The sequence below is a fragment of the Labrus mixtus genome, chromosome 14 (genome assembly GCF_963584025.1).
Source record: "Labrus mixtus chromosome 14, fLabMix1.1, whole genome shotgun sequence".
NCBI lineage: Eukaryota > Metazoa > Chordata > Actinopteri > Labriformes > Labridae > Labrus > Labrus mixtus.
This window is the reverse complement of record NC_083625.1, coordinates 21,243,948-21,260,962: the sequence shown is the minus strand read 5'-3', so window position 1 is coordinate 21,260,962 and position 17,015 is coordinate 21,243,948. Positions and strand designations below refer to the sequence as shown.

The 17,015-nt window shown below is 41.8% G+C and overlaps 8 non-coding genes across 8 annotated transcripts; 3 read left to right on the top strand and 5 right to left on the bottom strand.

The window, feature by feature from the left end:
• Positions 1-5,657: 5,657 nt before the first annotated feature.
• trnaa-agc (transfer RNA alanine (anticodon AGC)) lies at positions 5,658-5,730 on the top strand. The gene has a single exon. It is a non-coding gene; the product is annotated as a tRNA-Ala (tRNA).
• Positions 5,731-6,670: 940 nt separating this feature from the next.
• On the top strand, positions 6,671-6,743 carry trnaa-agc (transfer RNA alanine (anticodon AGC)). Its single transcript has one exon. It is a non-coding gene; the product is annotated as a tRNA-Ala (tRNA).
• Positions 6,744-7,158: 415 nt separating this feature from the next.
• On the bottom strand, positions 7,159-7,240 carry trnas-gcu (transfer RNA serine (anticodon GCU)). The gene has a single exon. It is a non-coding gene; the product is annotated as a tRNA-Ser (tRNA).
• A 1,261-nt stretch (positions 7,241-8,501) lies between these two features.
• Positions 8,502-8,574, top strand: trnaa-agc (transfer RNA alanine (anticodon AGC)). Its single transcript has one exon. It is a non-coding gene; the product is annotated as a tRNA-Ala (tRNA).
• A 415-nt stretch (positions 8,575-8,989) lies between these two features.
• Positions 8,990-9,071, bottom strand: trnas-gcu (transfer RNA serine (anticodon GCU)). The gene has a single exon. It is a non-coding gene; the product is annotated as a tRNA-Ser (tRNA).
• A 1,249-nt stretch (positions 9,072-10,320) lies between these two features.
• On the bottom strand, positions 10,321-10,402 carry trnas-gcu (transfer RNA serine (anticodon GCU)). Its single transcript has one exon. It is a non-coding gene; the product is annotated as a tRNA-Ser (tRNA).
• Positions 10,403-11,651: 1,249 nt separating this feature from the next.
• On the bottom strand, positions 11,652-11,733 carry trnas-gcu (transfer RNA serine (anticodon GCU)). The gene has a single exon. It is a non-coding gene; the product is annotated as a tRNA-Ser (tRNA).
• Positions 11,734-13,482: 1,749 nt separating this feature from the next.
• On the bottom strand, positions 13,483-13,564 carry trnas-gcu (transfer RNA serine (anticodon GCU)). Its single transcript has one exon. It is a non-coding gene; the product is annotated as a tRNA-Ser (tRNA).
• Between the last annotated feature and the right edge of the window lie 3,451 nt (positions 13,565-17,015).

Genomic DNA, 17,015 nt, shown 5'->3' with positions numbered 1-17,015 from the left:
CTTGTCATAACGTAACATTTTGTCTTATCTAACCTGTGTTTCTGCGGTGCCAATAAGAAGTCTTCAAAGGGGAATTAGCTCAAATGGTAGAGCGCTTGCTTCGCATGCGAGAGGTAGTGTTATCAATGCCCATATTTTCCACAAGGTTCTCATTTACATCATTCCCAGTGAAAATCTTGTTGTAACATCACATTTTCCATATCCAAGCAAACAAATATTCCAACATGACGACGAGGATGGGATTCGAACCCACGCGTGCAGAGCACAATGGATTAGCAGTCTATCCTTAGCATCTTACGTTTGCATCATCCCCAGTGAAAATCTTGTCATAAGTTAACATTTTGCTTTATCTAACCTGTGTTTCTGTGGTGCCGGTAAGCAATGTTCAAAGGGGAATTAGCTCAAATGGTAGAGCGCTTGCTTAGCATGCGAGAGGTAATGGTATCAATGCCCACGTTCTCCACAAGGTTCTCCTTTGCATCTTAAGTTTACATCATTTCCAGTGAAAATCTTGTTGTAACTTTACATTTTTTTCCATATCTAAGCAAAGAAACATTCCAACACGACGACGAGGATGGGATTCGAACCCACGCGTGCAGAGCACAATGGACTAGCAGTCTATCCTTAGCATCTTACGTTTGCATCATCCCCAGTGAAAATCTTGTCATAACTTAACATTTTGCTTTATCTAACCTGTGTTTCTGCCGTGCCGGTAAGCAGTGTTCAAAGGGGAATTAGCTCAAATGATAGAGTGCTTGCTTAGCATGCGAGAGGTAGTGGGATCAATGCCCATATTCTCCACAAGGTTCTCATTTACATCATTTCCAGTGAAAATCTTGTTGTAACTTTACATTTTTTTCCATATCTAAGCAAAGAAACATTCCAACACGACGACGAGGATGGGATTCGAACCCACGCGTGCAGAGCACAATGGACTAGCAGTCTATCCTTAGCATCTTACGTTTGCATCATACCCAGTGAAAATCTTGTCATAACGTAACATTTTGCCTTATCTAACCTGTGTTTCTGCGGTGCCGATAAGAAGTCTTCAAAGGGGAATTAGCTCAAATGGTAGAGCGCTTGCTTCGCATGCGAGAGGTAGTGGTATCAATGCCCATATTTTCCACAAGGTTCTCATTTACATCATTCCCAGTGAAAATCTTGTTGTAACTTTAAATTTTTTTCCATATCCAAGCAAACAAATATTCCAACACGACGACGAGGATGGGATTCGAACCCACGCGTGCAGAGCACAATGGATTAGCAGTCTATCCTTAGCATCTTACGTTTGCATCATCCCCAGTGAAAATCTTGTCATAAGTTAACATTTTGCTTTATCTAACCTGTGTTTCTGTGGTGCCGGTAAGCAATGTTCAAAGGGGAATTAGCTCAAATGGTAGAGCGCTTGCTTAGCATGCGAGAGGTAATGTTATCAATGCCCACGTTCTCCACAAGGTTCTCCTTTGCATCTTAAGTTTACATCATTTCCAGTGAAAATCTTGTTGTAACTTTACATTTTTTTCCATATCTAAGCAAAGAAACATTCCAACACGACGACGAGGATGGGATTCGAACCCACGCGTGCAGAGCACAATGGACTAGCAGTCTATCCTTAGCATCTTACGTTTGCATCATCCCCAGTGAAAATCTTGTCATAACTTAACATTTTGCTTTATCTAACCTGTGTTTCTGCCGTGCCGGTAAGCAGTGTTCAAAGGGGAATTAGCTCAAATGATAGAGTGCTTGCTTAGCATGCAAGAGGTAGTGGGATCAATGCCCATATTCTCCACAAGGTTCTCATTTACATCATTTCCAGTGAAAATCTTGTTGTAACTTTACATTTTTTTCCATATCTAAGCAAAGAAACATTCCAACACAACGACGAGGATGGGATTCGAACCCACGCGTGCAGAGCACAATGGATTAGCAGTCTATCCTTAGCATCTTACGTTTGCATCATCCCCAGTGAAAATCTTGTCATAACTTAACATTTTGCTTTATCTAACCTGTGTTTCTGCGGTGCCGGTAAGCAGTGTTCAAAGGGGAATTAGCTCAAATGGTAGAGCGCTTGCTTAGCATGCGAGAGGTAGTGAGATCAATGCCCATATTCTCCACAAGGTTCTCATTTACATCATTCCCAGTGAAAATCTTGTTGTAACTTTACATTTTTTTCCATATCTAAGCAAAGAAACATTCCAACACGACGACGAGGATGGGATTCGAACCCACGCGTGCAGAGCACAATGGATTAGCAGTCTATCCTTAGCATCTTACGTTTGCATCATACCCAGTGAAAATCTTGTCATAACTTAACATTTTGCTTTATCTAACCTGTGTTTCTGTGGTGCTGGTAAGCAGTGTTCAAAGGGGAATTAGCTCAAATGGTAGAGCGCTTGCTTAGCATGCGAGAGGTAGTGGGATCAATGCCCATATTCTCCACAAGGTTATCATTTCCAGTGAAAATCTTGTTGTAACTTTACATTTTTTTCCATATCTAAGCAAAGAAACATTCCAACACGACGACGAGGATGGGATTCGAACCCACGCGTGCAGAGCACAATGGATTAGCAGTCTTTCCTTAGCATCTTACGTTTGCATCATACACAGTGAAAATCTTGTCATAACGTAACATTTTGCCTTATCTAACCTGTGTTTCTGCGGTGCCGATAAGAAGTCTTCAAAGGGGAATTAGCTCAAATGGTAGAGCGCTTGCTTAGCATGCACGAGGTAGTGGTATCAATGCCCATATTTTCCACAAGGTTCTCATTTACATCATTCCCAGTGAAAATCTTGTTGTAACTTTAAATTTTTTTCCATATCCAAGCAAACAAATATTCCAACACGACGACGAGGATGGGATTCGAACCCACGCGTGCAGAGCACAATGGATTAGCAGTCTATCCTTAGCATCTTACATTTGTATCATCCCCAGTGAAAATCTTGTCATAAGTTAACATTTTGCTTTATCTAACCTGTGTTTCTGTGGTGCCGGTAAGCAATGTTCAAAGGGGAATTAGCTCAAATGGTAGAGTGCTTGCTTAGCATGCGAGAGGTAGTGGTATCAATGCCCATATTTTCCACAAGGTTCTCATTTACATCATTCCCAGTGAAAATCTTGTTGTAACTTTACATTTTTTTCCATATCTAAGCAAAGAAACATTCCAACACGACGACGAGGATGGGATTCGAACCCACGCATGCAGAGCACAATGGATTAGCAGTCTATCCTCAGCATCTTACGTTTGCATCATCCCCAGTGAAAATCTTGTCATAAGTTAACATTTTGCTTTATCTAACCTGTGTTTCTGCGGTGCCAATAAGAAGTCTTCAAAGGGGAATTAGCTCAAATGGTAGAGCGCTTGCTTAGCATGCGAGAGGTAATGGTATTAATGCCCACATTCTCCACAAGGTTCTCCTTTGCATCTTAAGTTTACATCATTCCCAGTGAAAATCTTGTTGTAACTTTACATTTTTTTCCATATCTAAGCAAAGAAACATTCCAACACGACGACGAGGATGGGATTCGAACCCACGCGTGCAGAGCACAATGGACTAGCAGTCTATCCTTAGCATCTTACGTTTGCATCATACCCAGTGAAAATCTTGTCATAACGTAACATTTTGCCTTATCTAACCTGTGTTTCTGCGGTGCCAATAAGAAGTCTTCAAAGGGGAATTAGCTCAAATGGTAGAGCGCTTGCTTAGCATGCGAGAGGTAATGGTATTAATGCCCACATTCTCCACAAGGTTCTCCTTTGCATCTTAAGTTTACATCATTCCCAGTGAAAATCTTGTTGTAACTTTACATTTTTACATATCTAAGCAAAGAAACATTCCAACACGACGACGAGGATGGGATTCGAACCCACGCGTGCAGAGCACAATGGACTAGCAGTCTATCCTTAGCATCTTACGTTTGCATCATACCCAGTGAAAATCTTGTCATAACGTAACATTTTGCTTTATCTAACCTGTGTTTCTGCCGTGCCGGTAAGCAGTGTTCAAAGGGAAATTAGCTCAAATGATAGAGTGCTTGCTTAGCATGCGAGAGGTAGTGGGATCAATGCCCATATTCTCCACAAGGTTCTCATTTACATCATTTCCAGTGAAAATCTTTTTGTAACTTTACATTTTTTTCCATATCTAAGCAAAGAAACATTCCAACACGACGACGAGGATGGGATTCGAACCCACGCGTGCAGAGCACAATGGACTAGCAGTCTATCCTTAGCATCTTACGTTTGCATCATACCCAGTGAAAATCTTGTCATAACGTAACATTTTGCCTTATCTAACCTGTGTTTCTGCGGTGCCAATAAGAAGTCTTCAAAGGGGAATTAGCTCAAATGGTAGAGCGCTTGCTTAGCATGCGAGAGGTAATGGTATTAATGCCCACATTCTCCACAAGGTTCTCCTTTGCATCTTAAGTTTACATCATTCCCAGTGAAAATCTTGTTGTAACTTTACATTTTTTTCCATATCTAAGCAAAGAAACATTCCAACACGACGACGAGGATGGGATTAGAACCCACGCATGCAGAGCACAATGGATTAGCAGTCTATCCTTAGCATTTTACGTTTGCATCATCCCCAGTGAAAATCTTGTCATAAGTTAACATTTTGCTTTATCTAACCTGTGTTTCTGTGGTGCCGGTAAGCAATGTTCAAAGGGGAATTAGCTCAAATGGTAGAGCGCTTGCTTAGCATGCGAGAGGTAATGTTATCAATGCCCACGTTCTCCACAAGGTTCTCCTTTGCATCTTAAGTTTACATCATTTCCAGTGAAAATCTTGTTGTAACTTTACATTTTTTTCCATATCTAAGCAAAGAAACATTCCAACACGACGACGAGGATGGGATTCGAACCCACGCGTGCAGAGCACAATGGACTAGCAGTCTATCCTTAGCATCTTACGTTTGCATCATCCCCAGTGAAAATCTTGTCATAACTTAACATTTTGCTTTATCTAACCTGTGTTTCTGCCGTGCCGGTAAGCAGTGTTCAAAGGGGAATTAGCTCAAATGATAGAGTGCTTGCTTAGCATGCAAGAGGTAGTGGGATCAATGCCCATATTCTCCACAAGGTTCTCATTTACATCATTTCCAGTGAAAATCTTGTTGTAACTTTACATTTTTTTCCATATCTAAGCAAAGAAACATTCCAACACAACGACGAGGATGGGATTCGAACCCACGCGTGCAGAGCACAATGGATTAGCAGTCTATCCTTAGCATCTTACGTTTGCATCATCCCCAGTGAAAATCTTGTCATAACTTAACATTTTGCTTTATCTAACCTGTGTTTCTGCGGTGCCGGTAAGCACTGTTCAAAGGGGAATTAGCTCAAATGGTAGAGCGCTTGCTTAGCATGCGAGAGGTAGTGAGATCAATGCCCATATTCTCCACAAGGTTCTCATTTACATCATTCCCAGTGAAAATCTTGTTGTAACGTTACATTTTTTTCCATATCTAAGCAAAGAAACATTCCAACACGACGACGAGGATGGGATTCGAACCCACGCGTGCAGAGCACAATGGATTAGCAGTCTATCCTTAGCATCTTACGTTTGCATCATCCCCAGTGAAAATCTTGTCATAACTTAACATTTTGCTTTATCTAACCCACGTTGTAGCTGTGCCGGGAAGCCATGTTCACAGGGGAATTAGCTCAAATGGTAGAGCGCTCGCTTAGCATGCGAGAGGTAGTGGGATCGATGCCCACATTCTCCACAAGGTTCTCAATTACATCATCCCCACTGAAAATCTTATCATAACTTAACATTTTGCCTCATCTAACCTGTGTTTCTGCGGTGCAGATAAGAAGTCTTCAAAGGGGAATTAGCTCAAATGGTAGAGCGCTTGCTTAGCATGCGAGAGGTAGTGGGATCAATGCCCACATTCTCCACAAGGTTCTCCTTTGCATCTTAAGTTTACATCATTCCCAGTGAACATCTTGTCATAACTTAACATTTTGCCTCATCTAACCTGTGTTTCTGCGGTGCAGATAAGAAGTCTTCAAAGGGGAATTAGCTCAAATGGTAGAGTGCTTGCTTAGCATGCGAGAGGTAGTAGGATCAATGCCCACATTTTCCACAAGGTTCTCATTTACATCATTCCCAGTGAAAATCTTGTTGTAACTTTACATTTTTTTCCATATCTAAGCAAAGAAACATTCCAACACGACGACGAGGATGGGATTCGAACCCACGCATGCAGAGCACAATGGATTAGCAGTCTATCCTTAGCATCTTACGTTTGCATCATCCCCAGTGAAAATCTTGTCATAAGTTAACATTTTGCTTTATCTAACCTGTGTTTCTGTGGTGCCGGTAAGCAGTGTTCAAAGGGGAATTAACTCAAATGGTAGAGCGCTTGCTTAGCATGCGAGAGGTAGTGGGATCAATACCCACATTCTCAATAAGGTTCTCAATTACATCATTCCCAGTGAAAATCTTGTTGTAACTTTACATTTTTTTCCATATCCAAGCAAACAAATATTCCAACACGACGACGAGGATGGGATTCGAACCCACGCATGCAGAGCACAATGGATTAGCAGTCTATCCTTAGCATCTTACGTTTGCATCATCCCCAGTGAAAATCTTGTCATAACTTAACATTTTGCTTTATCTAACCTGTGTTTCTGTGGTGCCAGTAAGCAATGTTCAAAGGGGAATTAGCTCAAATGGTAGAGCGCTTGCTTAGCATGCAAGAGGTAGTGGGATCAATGCCCACATTCTCCACAAGGTTCTTGTTTACATCATTCCCAGTGAAAATCTTGTTGTAACATCACATTTTTTTCCATATCTAAGCAAAGAAACATTCCAACACAACGACGAGGATGGGATTCAAACCTACGTGTGCAGAGCACAATGGATTAGCAGTCTATCCTTAGCATCTTACGTTTGCATCATCCCCAGTGAAAATCTTGTCATAACTTAACATTTTGCTTTATCTAACCTGTGTTTCTGTGGTGCCGGTAAGCAGTGTTCAAAGGGGAATTAGCTCAAATGGTAGAGTGCTTGCTTAGCATGCGAGAGGTAGTGGGATCAATGCCCATATTTTCCACAAGGTTCTCGTTTACATCATTCCCAGTGAAAATCTTGTTGTAACTTTACATTTTTTTCCATATCTAAGCAAAGAAACATTCCAACATGACGACGAGGATGGGATTCGAACCCACGCGTGCAGAGCACAATGGATTAGCAGTCCATCACCTTAACCACTCCGCCACCTCGTCACCCAAAACTGATATCAGGAAAAGACGAAAGACAGTGTTATCATAAGAAGATGATCATGCAGAATCTAACCTGCGTTGATGCAGTGCCAGGAAGCCATGTTCACAGGGGAATTAGCACAAATGGTAGACCCATGCAAGAGGTAGTTGGATCGATGCCCACATTCTCCACAAGATTGTACTTTAGACCTTGAGCCAAGGTCATCCCTAGTCCAAATGTTGATAAGAAGGGTTAAAGATGTTGTCAAACAAATATCCAACACGACGACGAGGATGGGATTCGAACCCACGCATGCAGAGCACAATGGATTAGCAGTCTATCCTTAGCATCTTCAGTTTGCATCATACCCAGTGAAAATCTTGTCATAACGTAACATTTTGCCTTATCTAACCTGTGCTTCTGCAGTGCCAAAAGAAGTCTTCAAAGGGGAATTAGCTCAAATGGTAGAGCGCTTGCTTAGCATGCGAGAGGTAATGGTATCAATGCCCACATTCTCCACAAGGTTCTCCTTTGCATCTTAAGTTTACATCATTCCCAGTGAAAGTCTTGTCATAACTTAACATTTTGCCTCATCTAACCTGTGTTTCTGCGGTGCAGATAAGAAGTCTTCAAAGGGGAATTAGCTCAAATGGTAGAGTGCTTGCTTAGCATGCGAGAGGTAGTAGGATCAATGCCCACATTTTCCACAAGGTTCTCATTTACATCATTCCCAGTGAAAATCTTGTTGTAACTTTACATTTTTTTCCATATCTAAGCAAAGAAACATTCCAACACGACGACGAGGATGGGATTCGAACCCACGCATGCAGAGCACAATGGATTAGCAGTCTATCCTTAGCATCTTACGTTTGCATCATCCCCAGTGAAAATCTTGTCATAAGTTAACATTTTGCTTTATCTAACCTGTGTTTCTGTGGTGCCGGTAAGCAGTGTTCAAAGGGGAATTAACTCAAATGGTAGAGCGCTTGCTTAGCATGCGAGAGGTAGTGGGATCAATACCCACATTCTCAATAAGGTTCTCAATTACATCATTCCCAGTGAAAATCTTGTTGTAACTTTACATTTTTTTCCATATCCAAGCAAACAAATATTCCAACACGACGACGAGGATGGGATTCGAACCCACGCATGCAGAGCACAATGGATTAGCAGTCTATCCTTAGCATCTTACGTTTGCATCATCCCCAGTGAAAATCTTGTCATAACTTAACATTTTGCTTTATCTAACCTGTGTTTCTGTGGTGCCAGTAAGCAATGTTCAAAGGGGAATTAGCTCAAATGGTAGAGCGCTTGCTTAGCATGCAAGAGGTAGTGGGATCAATGCCCACATTCTCCACAAGGTTCTTGTTTACATCATTCCCAGTGAAAATCTTGTTGTAACATCACATTTTTTTCCATATCTAAGCAAAGAAACATTCCAACACAACGACGAGGATGGGATTCAAACCTACGTGTGCAGAGCACAATGGATTAGCAGTCTATCCTTAGCATCTTACGTTTGCATCATCCCCAGTGAAAATCTTGTCATAACTTAACATTTTGCTTTATCTAACCTGTGTTTCTGTGGTGCCGGTAAGCAGTGTTCAAAGGGGAATTAGCTCAAATGGTAGAGTGCTTGCTTAGCATGCGAGAGGTAGTGGGATCAATGCCCATATTTTCCACAAGGTTCTCGTTTACATCATTCCCAGTGAAAATCTTGTTGTAACTTTACATTTTTTTCCATATCTAAGCAAAGAAACATTCCAACATGACGACGAGGATGGGATTCGAACCCACGCGTGCAGAGCACAATGGATTAGCAGTCCATCGCCTTAACCACTCCGCCACCTCGTCACCCAAAACTGATATCAGGAAAAGACGAAAGACAGTGTTATCATAAGAAGATGATCATGCAGAATCTAACCTGCGTTGATGCAGTGCCAGGAAGCCATGTTCACAGGGGAATTAGCACAAATGGTAGACCCATGCAAGAGGTAGTTGGATCGATGCCCACATTCTCCACAAGATTGTACTTTAGACCTTGAGCCAAGGTCATCCCTAGTCCAAATGTTGATAAGAAGGGTTAAAGATGTTGTCAAACAAATATCCAACACGACGACGAGGATGGGATTCGAACCCACGCATGCAGAGCACAATGGATTAGCAGTCTATCCTTAGCATCTTCAGTTTGCATCATACCCAGTGAAAATCTTGTCATAACGTAACATTTTGCCTTATCTAACCTGTGCTTCTGCAGTGCCAAAAGAAGTCTTCAAAGGGGAATTAGCTCAAATGGTAGAGCGCTTGCTTAGCATGCGAGAGGTAATGGTATCAATGCCCACATTCTCCACAAGGTTCTCCTTTGCATCTTAAGTTTACATCATTCCCAGTGAAAGTCTTGTCATAACTTAACATTTTGCCTCATCTAACCTGTGTTTCTGCGGTGCAGATAAGAAGTCTTCAAAGGGGAATTAGCTCAAATGGTATAGTGCTTGCTTAGCATGCGAGAGGTAGTAGGATCAATGCCCACATTTTCCACAAGGTTCTCATTTACATCATTCCCAGTGAAAATCTTGTTGTAACTTTACATTTTTTTCCATATCTAAGCAAAGAAACATTCCAACACGACGACGAGGATGGGATTCGAACCCACGCATGCAGAGCACAATGGATTAGCAGTCTATCCTTAGCATCTTACGTTTGCATCATCCCCAGTGAAAATCTTGTCATAAGTTAACATTTTGCTTTATCTAACCTGTGTTTCTGTGGTGCCGGTAAGCAGTGTTCAAAGGGGAATTAGCTCAAATGGTAGAGCGCTTGCTTAGCATGCGAGAGGTAGTGAGATCAATGCCCATATACTCCACAAGGTTCTCATTTACATCATTCCCAGTGAAAATCTTGTTGTAACATCACATTTTTTTCCATATCTAAGCAAAGAAACATTCCAACACAACGACGAGGATGGGATTCAAACCTACGTGTGCAGAGCACAATGGATTAGCAGTCTATCCTTAGCATCTTACGTTTGCATCATCCCCAGTGAAAATCTTGTCATAACTTTACATTTTTTTCCATATCTAAGCAAAGAAACATTCCAACATGACGACAATGATGGGATTCGAACCCACGCGTGCAGAGCACAATGGATTAGCAGTCCATCGCCTTAACCACTCGGCCACCTCGTCACCCAAAACTGATATCAGGACAAGACGAAAGACAGTGTTATCATAAGAAGATGATCATGCGGAATCTAACCTGCGTTGATGCAGTGCCAGGAAGCCATGTTCACAGGGGAATTAGCACAAATGGTAGACCCATGCAAGAGGTAGTTGGATCGATGCCCACATTCTCCACAAGATTCTACTTTAGACCTTGAGCCAAGGTCATCCCTAGTCCAAATGTTGATAAGAAGGGTTAAAGATGTTGTCAAACAAATATCCAACACGACGACGAGGATGGGATTCGAACCCACGCATGCAGAGCACAATGGATTAGCAGTCTATCCTTAGCATCTTCAGTTTGCATCATACCCAGTGAAAATCTTGTCATAACGGAACATTTTGCCTTATCTAACCTGTGTTTCTGCAGTGCCAAAAGAGGTCTTCAAAGGGGAATTAGCTCAAATGGTAGAGCCCTTGCTTAGCATGCGAGAGGTAATGGTATCAATGCCCACATTCTCCACAAGGTTCTCCTTTGCATCTTAAGTTTACATCATTCCCAGTGAAAATCTTGTTGTAACTTTACATTTTTTTCCATATCTAAGCAAAGAAACATTCCAACACAACGACGAGGATGGGATTCGAACCCACGCGTGCAGAGCACAATGGACTAGCAGTCTATCCTTAGCATCTTACGTTTGCATCATCCCCAGTGAAAATCTTGTCATAACTTAACATTTTGCTTTATCTAACCTGTGTTTCTGCCGTGCCGGTAAGCAGTGTTCAAAGGGGAATTAGCTCAAATGGTAGAGCGCTTGCTTAGCATGCGAGAGGTAGTGAGATCAATGCCCATATTCTCCACAAGGTTCTCATTTACATCATTCCCAGTGAAAATCTTGTTGTAACATCACATTTTTTTCCATATCTAAGCAAAGAAACATTCCAACACAACGACGAGGATGGGATTCAAACCTACGTGTGCAGAGCACAATGGATTAGCAGTCTATCCTTAGCATCTTACGTTTGCATCATCCCCAGTGAAAATCTTGTCATAACTTAACATTTTGCTTTATCTAACCTGTGTTTCTGTGGTGCCGGTAAGCAGTGTTCAAAGGGGAATTAGCTCAAATGGTAGAGTGCTTGCTTAGCATGCGAGAGGTAGTGGGATCAATGCCCATATTTTCCACAAGGTTCTCGTTTACATCATTCCCAGTGAAAATCTTGTTGTAACTTTACATTTTTTTCCATATCTAAGCAAAGAAACATTCCAACATGACGACGAGGATGGGATTCGAACCCACGCGTGCAGAGCACAATGGATTAGCAGTCCATCGCCTTAACCACTCCGCCACCTCGTCACCCAAAACTGATATCAGGAAAAGACGAAAGACAGTGTTATCATAAGAAGATGATCATGCAGAATCTAACCTGCGTTGATGCAGTGCCAGGAAGCCATGTTCACAGGGGAATTAGCACAAATGGTAGACCCATGCAAGAGGTAGTTGGATCGATGCCCACATTCTCCACAAGATTCTACATTAGACTTTGAGCCAAGGTCATCCCTAGTCCAAATGTTGATAAGAAGGGTTAAAGATGTTGTCAAACAAATATCCAACACGACGACGAGGATGGGATTCGAACCCACGCATGCAGAGCACAATGGATTAGCAGTCTATCCTTAGCATCTTCAGTTTGCATCATACCCAGTGAAAATCTTGTCATAACGTAACATTTTGCCTTATCTAACCTGTGTTTCTGCAGTGCCAAAAGAAGTCTTCAAAGGGGAATTAGCTCAAATGGTAGAGCGCTTGCTTAGCATGCGAGAGGTAATGGTATCAATGCCCACATTCTCCACAAGGTTCTCCTTTGCATCTTAAGTTTACATCATTCCCAGTGAAAATCTTGTCATAACTTAACATTTTGCCTCATCTAACCTGTGTTTCTGCGGTGCAGATAAGAAGTCTTCAAAGGGGAATTAGCTCAAATGATAGAGTGCTTGCTTAGCATGCGAGAGGTAGTAGGATCAATGCCCACATTTTCCACAAGGTTCTCATTTACATCATTCCCAGTGAAAATCTTGTTGTAACTTTACATTTTTTTCCATATCTAAGCAAAGAAACATTCCAACACGACGACGAGGATGGGATTCGAACCCACGCATGCAGAGCACAATGGATTAGCAGTCTATCCTTAGCATCTTACGTTTGCATCATCCCCAGTGAAAATCTTGTCATAAGTTAACATTTTGCTTTATCTAACCTGTGTTTCTGTGGTGCCGGTAAGCAGTGTTCAAAGGGGAATTAACTCAAATGGTAGAGCACTTGCTTAGCATGCGAGAGGTAGTGGGATCAATACCCACATTCTCAATAAGGTTCTCAATTACATCATTCCCAGTGAAAATCTTGTTGTAACTTTACATTTTTTTCCATATCCAAGCAAACAAATATTCCAACACGACGACGAGGATGGGATTCGAACCCACGCATGCAGAGCACAATGGATTAGCAGTCTATCCTTAGCATCTTACGTTTGCATCATCCCCAGTGAAAATCTTGTCATAAGTTAACATTTTGCTTTATCTAACCTGTGTTTCTGTGGTGCCAGTAAGCAATGTTCAAAGGGGAATTAGCTCAAATGGTAGAGCGCTTGCTTAGCATGCGAGAGGTAGTGGGATCAATGCCCACATTCTCCACAAGGTTCTTGTTTACATCATTCCCAGTGAAAATCTTGTTGTAACATCACATTTTTTTCCATATCTAAGCAAAGAAACATTCCAACACAACGACGAGGATGGGATTCAAACCTACGTGTGCAGAGCACAATGGATTAGCAGTCTATCCTTAGCATCTTACGTTTGCATCATCCCCAGTGAAAATCTTGTCATAACTTAACATTTTGCTTTATCTAACCTGTGTTTCTGTGGTGCCGGTAAGCAGTGTTCAAAGGGGAATTAGCTCAAATGGTAGAGCGCTTGCTTAGCATGCGAGAGGTAGTGGGATCAATGCCCATATTTTCCACAAGGTTGTCGTTTACATCATTCCCAGTGAAAATCTTGTTGTAACTTTACATTTTTTTCCATATCTAAGCAAAGAAACATTCCAACATGACGACAAGGATGGGATTCGAACCCACGCGTGCAGAGCACAATGGATTAGCAGTCCATCACCTTAACCACTCGGCCACCTCGTCACCCAAAACTGATATCAGGACAAGACGAAAGACAGTGTTATCATAAGAAGATGATCATGCAGAATCTAACCTGCGTTGATGCAGTGCCAGGAAGCCATGTTCACAGGGGAATTAGCACAAATGGTAGACCCATGCAAGAGGTAGTTGGATCGATGCCCACATTCTCCACAAGATTCTACTTTAGACCTTGAGCCAAGGTCATCCCTAGTCCAAATGTTGATAAGAAGGGTTAAAGATGTTGTCAAACAAATATCCAACACGACGACGAGGATGGGATTCGAACCCACGCATGCAGAGCACAATGGATTAGCAGTCTATCCTTAGCATCTTCAGTTTGCATCATACCCAGTGAAAATCTTGTCATAACGTAACATTTTGCCTTATCTAACCTGTGTTTCTGCAGTGCCAAAAGAAGTCTTCAAAGGGGAATTAGCTCAAATGGTAGAGCGCTTGCTTAGCATGCGAGAGGTAATGGTATCAATGCCCACATTCTCCAAAAGGTTCTCCTTTGCATCTTAAGTTTACATCATTCCCAGTGAAAATCTTGTTGTAACTTTACATTTTTTTCCATATCTAAGCAAAAAAACATTCCAACACGACGACGAGGATGGGATTCGAACCCACGCGTGCAGAGCACAATGGACTAGCAGTCTATCCTTAGCATCTTACGTTTGCATCATCCCCAGTGAAAATCTTGTCATAACTTAACATTTTGCTTTATCTAACCTGTGTTTCTGCCGTGCCGGTAAGCAGTGTTCAAAGGGGAATTAGCTCAAATGGTAGAGCGCTTGCTTAGCATGCGAGAGGTAGTGAGATCAATGCCCATATTCTCCACAAGGTTCTCATTTACATCATTCCCAGTGAAAATCTTGTTGTAACATCACATTTTTTTCCATATCTAAGCAAAGAAACATTCCAACACGACGACGAGGATGGGATTCGAACCCACGCGTGCAGAGCACAATGGACTAGCAGTCTATCCTTAGCATCTTACGTTTGCATCATCCCCAGTGAAAATCTTGTCATAACTTAACATTTTGCTTTATCTAACCTGTGTTTCTGCCGTGCCGGTAAGCAGTGTTCAAAGGGGAATTAGCTCAAATGATAGAGTGCTTGCTTAGCATGCGAGAGGTAGTGGGATCAATGCCCATATTCTCCACAAGGTTCTCATTTACATCATTTCCAGTGAAAATCTTGTTGTAACTTTACATTTTTTTCCATATCTAAGCAAAGAAACATTCCAACACAACGACGAGGATGGGATTCGAACCCACGCGTGCAGAGCACAATGGATTAGCAGTCTATCCTTAGCATCTTACGTTTGCATCATCCCCAGTGAAAATCTTGTCATAACTTAACAGTTTGCTTTATCTAACCTGTGTTTCTGCAGTGCCGGTAAGCAGTGTTCAAAGGGGAATTAGCTCAAATGGTAGAGCGCTTGCTTAGCATGCGAGAGGTAGTGAGATCAATGCCCATATTCTCCACAAGGTTCTCATTTACATCATTCCCAGTGAAAATCTTGTTGTAACTTTACATTTTTTTCCATATCTAAGCAAAGAAACATTCCAACACGACGACGAGGATGGGATTCGAACCCACGCGTGCAGAGCACAATGGATTAGCAGTCTATCCTTAGCATCTTACGTTTGCATCATCCCCAGTGAAAATCTTGTCATAACTTAACATTTTGCTTTATCTAACCCACGTTGTAGCTGTGCCAGGAAGACATGTTCACAGGGGAATTAGCTCAAATGGTAGAGCGCTCGCTTAGCATGCGAGAGGTAGTGGGATCGATGCCCACTTTCTCCACAAGGTTCTCAATTACATCATCCCCACTGAAAATCTTATCATAACTTAACATTTTGCCTCATCTAACCTGTGTTTCTGCGGTGCAGATAAGAAGTCTTCAAAGGAGAATTAGCTCAAATGGTAGAGCGCTTGCTTAGCATGCGAGAGATAGTGGGATCAATGCCCACATTCTCCACAAGGTTCTCCTTTGCATCTTAAGTTTACATCATTCCCAGTGAAAATCTTGTCATAACTTAACATTTTGCCTCATCTAACCTGTGTTTCTGCGGTGCAGATAAGAAGTCTTCAAAGGGGAATTAGCTCAAATGGTAGAGTGCTTGCTTATCATGCGAGAGGTAGTAGGATCAATGCCCATATTTTCCACAAGGTTCTCATTTACATCATTCCCAGTGAAAATCTTGTTGTAACTTTACATTTTTTTCTATATCTAAGCAAAGAAACATTCCAACACGACGACGAGGATGGGATTCGAACCCACGCATGCAGAGCACAATGGATTAGCAGTCTATCCTTAGCATCTTACGTTTGCATCATCCCCAGTGAAAATCTTGTCATAAGTTAACATTTTGCTTTATCTAACCTGTGTTTCTGTGGTGCCGGTAAGCAGTGTTCAAAGGGGAATTAACTCAAATGGTAGAGCGCTTGCTTAGCATGCGAGAGGTAGTGGGATCAATACCCACATTCTCAATAAGGTTCTCAATTACATCATTCCCAGTGAAAATCTTGTTGTAACTTTACATTTTTTTCCATATCCAAGCAAACAAATATTCCAACACGACGACGAGGATGGGATTCGAACCCACGCATGCAGAGCACAATGGATTAGCAGTCTATCCTTAGCATCTTACGTTTGCATCATCCCCAGTGAAAATCTTGTCATAAGTTAACATTTTGCTTTATCTAACCTGTGTTTCTGTGGTGCCAGTAAGCAATGTTCAAAGGGGAATTAGCTCAAATGGTAGAGCGCTTGCTTAGCATGCGAGAGGTAGTGGGATCAATGCCCACATTCTCCACAAGGTTCTTGTTTACATCATTCCCAGTGAAAATCTTGTTGTAACATCACATTTTTTTCCATATCTAAGCAAAGAAACATTCCAACACGACGACGAGGATGGGATTCAAACCTACGTGTGCAGAGCACAATGGATTAGCAGTCTATCCTGAGCATCTTACGTTTGCATCATCCCCAGTGAAAATCTTGTCATAACTTAACATTTTGCTTTATCTAACCTGTGTTTCTGTGGTGCCGGTAAGCAGCGTTCAAAGGGGAATTAGCTCAAATGGTAGAGCGCTTGCTTAGCATGCGAGAGGTAATGGTATCAATGCCCACATTCTCCACAAGGTTCTCCTTTGCATCTTAAGTTTACATCATTCCCAGTGAAAATCTTGTTGTAACTTTAAATTTTTTTCCATATCTAAGCAAAGAAACATTCCAACACGACGACGAGGATGGGATTCGAACCCACGCGTGCAGAGCACAATGGACTAGCAGTCTATCCTTAGCATCTTACGTTTGCATCATCCCCAGTGAAAATCTTGTCATAACTTAACATTTTGCTTTATCTAACCTGTGTTTCTGCCGTGCCGATAAGCAGTGTTCAAAGGGGAATTAGCTCAAATGGTAGAGCGCTTGCTTAGCATG